The sequence below is a fragment of the Bos indicus genome, chromosome 20 (assembly GCF_029378745.1).
Source record: "Bos indicus isolate NIAB-ARS_2022 breed Sahiwal x Tharparkar chromosome 20, NIAB-ARS_B.indTharparkar_mat_pri_1.0, whole genome shotgun sequence".
Classification (NCBI taxonomy): Eukaryota; Metazoa; Chordata; class Mammalia; order Artiodactyla; family Bovidae; genus Bos; species Bos indicus.
In genome coordinates, this window is record NC_091779.1 from 14691476 (window position 1) to 14697263 (window position 5788).

General features: G+C 47.1%; 1 long non-coding RNA gene across 1 annotated transcript; it reads left to right on the forward strand.

The window, feature by feature from the left end:
- The first annotated feature begins 293 nt into the window (after positions 1–293).
- Positions 294–5505, forward strand: LOC139177996 (uncharacterized). Its single transcript, XR_011562418.1, has 2 exons — positions 294–411; positions 2069–5505. It is a non-coding gene; the product is annotated as an uncharacterized lncRNA (long non-coding RNA).
- The last annotated feature ends 283 nt before the right edge of the window (positions 5506–5788 follow it).

Sequence of the window (5788 nt, forward strand, 5' to 3'; positions counted from 1 at the left end):
CGCGGGCGGCTGAGGGCCGGGGGCTCACGAAGCCCCCCGATCTGCCCTGGCTGAAGACGTCCCACCCGGCCCGGCCCGAAGACCCCTCCGGCCGGGCTCACCTCCTGCGATCCGGAGCTGACTGCCTGGGCGGTCAGCCGTCGCGCGCCTCTTCTGCTCGCTCGCCTCCCCCTGTCCACATGGTGTCTGGTCGCTTTACTCGCGCTTCTCCCTCCCGCTACTGAGCGGCTCTCTTATCTGCAGATCTCCGGCCCTGTACACTTTCTCCCTCGTGCTTCGTCTGCCTGCTCACTTATCTCCACTTTCCCTCAATTCAGGGAGCCCACCCTGCTCCATGCCAGCAAGAGATCGCCCCTGAAGGAAGCCGGGAGGTGTGGGACCGATTTGCCATCCGGACAGATGCGGCCAAAGGTGTGATTCTGTTTGCCCAGGGACAGGGCAGATGGGTTCCGGGCCAACAGAGCAGGGCTGGGGGAGCGGGGTAGAGGGCGGATCAAGAGGCGCTGAACTACTGTGAGGGGCTGTTGAATAGGACCCTTCTTTTTTCAGAAGTATGTGTAAGGCATTAAAACCTACCAATTTAAATATCAAGGGCAAGGGACTTCCTTATGGTCCAGTGGTTGAGAATCCCCCTTTCAATGCAGGGTTCATCCTGCATTGAAAACATTGCAAACAGTTGGAACTCCCCATGGGCCTGCATCCTCAGTCACTCTGTCGTATCCGAGTCTTTGAGATCCCAAGGACTGTAGCCCGCCAGGCTCCTCTGTCCCTGGGAATCTCCGGGGCAAGAACACTAGAGTGGGTTGCCCTTTCCTTCTCCAGGAGATCTTCCCGACCTCCAGATCGAACCTGCGGTCTCTTAGGCCTCCTGCATCGGCGGGCAGGTTCTTCCCCACTAGCGCCACCTGGGAAGCCCTAGATCCCACTCGCCACGGGGCAACTAAGCCCAAGCACCGCAACCACTGAGCATTCTGTATTAAGTTAAACTGAAAAAGGAAGGAAAGCAAGAGATTGAAGTAAAGAAACTGAGGACTTTTTACAGAGATGGCAGAAAGAGGAGACAAAGGAAATAGGGAGAGAGGGAGAAACTTCATCCTTTTCTCTTGCTCTCTTTTTGTTTGGTATTCTCATTTTAGTGATTCATATGTTGACCAAGATTTTAAAAATAACAGTAGTAATGGATGTCTTTTGTAATAAGTCAAACAAAACTTTGATGTGTAAAAAGGAAAATATCAATAGCCTTAAAATGGGAGAGAAGGCGACTATTCATAGAATTGCTGAGATAGGACATTGTTCTTTTCTCTTCATTTTCCACTTTTTTCCTTCAACTGAGGGTTGATTGGGCACCAGAATCGTGAATTTTATCCTGTTGAATGCTGTATATTTTTGTATTCTCGTAAGTATTCTTGAGCTTTGCTCTTTGATGGAGTTAAATTACTTGGAAATGTTACTGGACCTGGGACCCCTTCCAGGGCCTGAGAGCCGGCTCTTGTCTAACACTTGGAAATGAATTTTCCATGCAGACATACATACCAGCAAAGCAAGAGACTTTATTCAACCAGGCAGAGAGCGGCAGGGTAAAGGAACCCAAGAGAACTGCTCTGCCACATGGCTCACAGTCTCAGGGTTTATGGTAATAGGGTTGGGTTTATGGTAATAGGGTTAGCTTTCTGGGTTGTCTCTGGTCAATCATCTTACTTGTACCTGTAGTTGGTCCAACTCAAGGCCTTTCCTGATGGTGTGCGCATCTCTGAGCCAAGAATGATTCCAGCCTGAGGGTTTCTGGGAGGTTGGCAGGACATATTATGGACTGGCCTCTCCTTTCTCCTCTTGGCCCCTCCCACATTCTCCCAGTTAGTTTTCAGGGTAACACTGTGTTCCTTACTGGGACTGCCTGTTGTGAGACAACTCATGTAAGTGGTTATTATCATGCCTGGCCAAGGCAGGCTGCTTCAGTCCATGATGCCCTAACAGAAACAGATGGATTTTTTCAGGTTTGATTTTAAACTTTATTAGGCAGTACCGGAGCAGACTCGAGGACTAAACTGATGATTCTCTCTTGTTGCAGATAAATGGGGTTAAAGTGGATGGTCATGTCCCAGGTCTCAGGCGAGCCCATGGGACAGGCTGCCAAGTGAAGGTCCTTGGCTTTGCGCAGGAAGGAATTCAAGATCGTGCCACAGGAAAGTGAAAGAAAGTTTATTTAGAGACATACACATTCCACATGTGACTCCTCTCAAAAGGCGAGAGTGGCGCTGGAGCATGGGGTCATCTCAGAAGTTGAGAGAAGTCGTTTTAGATGGACTTGGACAAGGGATCGGACCTGATCCAAGCTAGCCAGTTGGATTCTCATTCCTGGAATTGAGGTTCTGTTGTGTGGACAGGGTGGACTAACAGTTTCATCTGCCTAACAGTAAAAAAAGGAGGTTGCTACTCTCAGGCCATCAGCCTTCACAGCCAACACTGAGACCTGAGGGAACGCAGGAAAGAAACAGAACACCCCACCATCAAGCAGCTGGCCACTGCAGTCACCCCACGGGTGTGCCCTGAGGAGACTCAGGATGGAAAACACAGGATACTGGTCCTAGGTAACTGAGGTGCATATCAAAGGGATGCCTTCAATGAGCTCTAGACCTTCGCACCCTCCCAAACATAGAAAAGCACTAAATTCATTAACTTGAGATGTCTGCTGCTGCTACTGCTGCTAAGTCGCTTCAGTCGTGTCCGACTCTGTGCGACCCCAGAAACGGCAGCCCACCAGGTTCCCCCATCCCTGGGATTCTCCAGGCAAGAACACTGGAGTGGGTTGCCATTTCCTTCTCCAATGTGTGAAAGTGACAGTGAAGTCGGTCTGTCGTGTCCGACTCCTAGCGACCCCATGGATTGCAGCCTACCAGGCTCCTCCGTCCATGGGATTTTCCAGGCAAGAGTACTGGAGTGGAACTTGAGATGTATGGTTTTCTTTAATTAACAGTCATCTTTTGACTTTCCACCTACCTGGTTTTGTTACAAAACTCCTACGTAATCTGGCTCCTCCCTTACCTCTTTAAAGCAATCCCTAAGAACAATCCAAGAGTCCTGTCTCCCTGGCTTGAAGTCCTTAGAAAACCTGCTGAATAAAACATAACTCTCAGCTCACAGGTTGTGCATCTTTTGCAGTCGGCAACAGAAAGCCACAAGAAGCTAGTGTACAGGGATGAGAGAAAAGAAGCACAGAGGAGCAGCGAAGAATGGTGGACGTGGTACTGATGCCTTTGTAAGTCTCGTTCAAGTCCTTTCCTGAGACCTGTGGCATTCCAACCATTGGTTTGGTTTTTTTGTTTTTTGTTTTTATTCCTTAAAGCCCTATTTTCTGGCTTAAATGCACTCAAGTTGGATTCTGTTACCTGCAAGGAAAGGGTTCTAACTCAAACAGCACATCTCCAGGCAAAGGTGAAGGGGAGAGGGCAGTTGAAAAGGAAAAAGTTCTTGAATCAGTGGAGCATATTCCCTTGAAAAGAGGAGCAAGAGCACCGAGGAGCAAGTCCACACAAGTGGACTCTGCTTCTTGTTGTGTGAGAGGAGAAGAAATTTTGAGGTGAAAAGGAAGGAAGTTTTCTGAACACTGACACTGTCACAATACAATGTACAAAAATCTGCCTGGAGCATGAGACAACGAGGTGGAACTTGAGTGCTTGAGAGAAGGGGAATGTGTGAGAGGAAACACTGGAAGCCATCCTGGGTGACAGGTGGAGTGGGACAGAAGGGTTGGGTGCATTGGGGCCCAGTTAATGATTAAAAATCACAGCTTGCTGGTGAAACCAATTCATGGGTTCATGAGACTTCCTCCAAAAATGAACGTTCAATTGTTCAGGAGCGGGAGCCAAGCAATGGACAGCAGGATTTGTCAGGATGGTTCTCTGGAGCTGTGCTCTGGTACATTACCGCCTCTGCAATCACAGCCAGTGCCTTAGCCCTTTCCAACCCTCCAAATACACACAAAAGCTCACACCGAGGAGGGTGTGCCCAAACTGCTAGTCTCTACCAAGCTTAGAGTACATTGAGGCCTCTAAAGTTCCAGTAGGCAAAGGAACATTTTAATACAGGAAGCTCAAAGACTGTGTCAAGACTATGGCTCTTTAAAAGGTCCTACTGTGTAGCATAGAGAATTATATTCAATATCCTATGATAAACCATAATGAAAAAGAATATAGACACAAATATAGATATATATAACTAAAGGAGCTTCCCAGGTGGCGCTAGTGGTAAAGAACCCACCTGCCAATACAGGAGACATAAGAGACATGGATTAGAATCCTGGGTCAGGAAGATCACCTGGAGGAGAGCACGGCAACTGACTCCAGTCTTCTTGCCTGGAGAATCCCATGGACAGAGGAGCCTGGTGGGCTACAGTCCATAGGGTTGGAAAGAGTTGGACATGACTGAAGTGACTTAGCATGCATGCACACATGTATAACTAAATGACTTTGCTGTAAAGGAGAAATTAATACAACATTGCAAATCAAGTTGACTTCAATAAAGTAATTTTTTTTAAGTCTGTGGATCTCAGTAATACCAATTAAGAAGATGCATATCCCCTGCTTGACTTGCCTGCTGTGTGATCCTGTGTGAACCAGTCCCCAGCTCTCTGCCTCCAGGCATGAGGGGCTCTGGCAAGGAGTGGATCGGGCTGGCTAGGCACCAAAAGATAGCCATACATTACATCTTCTTTTAAAAAGTTTTATTCTATTAAAAAAAAACTTTTTGGCTGCACCACATGGCTTGCAGGATCTTAGTCTCCCTACCAGGAACTGAACTGTGCCCCTGTGCCGTGGAAGTGCAGAGTCCTAACCCCTGGAGCACCAGGGAATTCCCACTTTAATTTTCTTGTATATCACTGCTTCTCAACCAAGGTGGTACTCTCCTTTAGGGAGTCTTTAGGAAATATTCTGGAAATAAGAGGCTTTTTTTTTTTTGGTTGTCATGATGACTGTACACTACTGAGAGTGAGGGCTGTGAGCCAGCGATGCTAGACACTCTGGCAACCTGCAAAGGTACAGAAAAATGAAGAGTTGGCTGTGACTTTCAAACGTTTCACGGGACATTCTTGGAGATGAAAAACCTATTTATAATGATCTGTGCCTAGCACCTGTTCCCGTGTCACAAATGAATACCACATATTACTTAAATTTTCCAGGAATGTAACTACTATGTAAATTGAAGGAAGATTGTTGTTTGTTTTGTTTGGAACTTTACCAAGCGTTTTTCACTCTTTCAGAAGATCTCACATCAACAGTAATGTTGCTCCAAATTTTGTATTCGAATCACTAATACCATGAGCTTTCCATGTCAGCTGTCATTTGTACGGTCACACTTACAGCCACTGAAGCCCAGTATGGTAGAAACATTACGTCTTTTGGTATAGATGTACTTGATCATTTACAAGTGCCAATACATACTTTATTGTAAATCACCTTCCATTTATTTCTTCTTTACATAACAATAAAGGCATTATGTATAATCGTGTGTGAAAGTTGCTCAGTCGTGTCCAACTCTTTGTGACCCCACAGAATTCTCCAGGCCAGAATACTGGAGTGTGTAGCCTTTCCCTTCTCCAGGGGATCTTCCCAACCCAGGGATCAAACCCAGGTCTCCCACAATGCAGGTAGATTCTTTACCAGCTGAATCACAAGGGAAGCCCAAGAATACTGGAGTGGGTATCCTATCCCTTCTCCACCAGATCCTCCCCACCCAGGAATCAAACCAGGGTCTCCTGCATTGCAGGCGGATTCATGTACTAGTTTGTTAG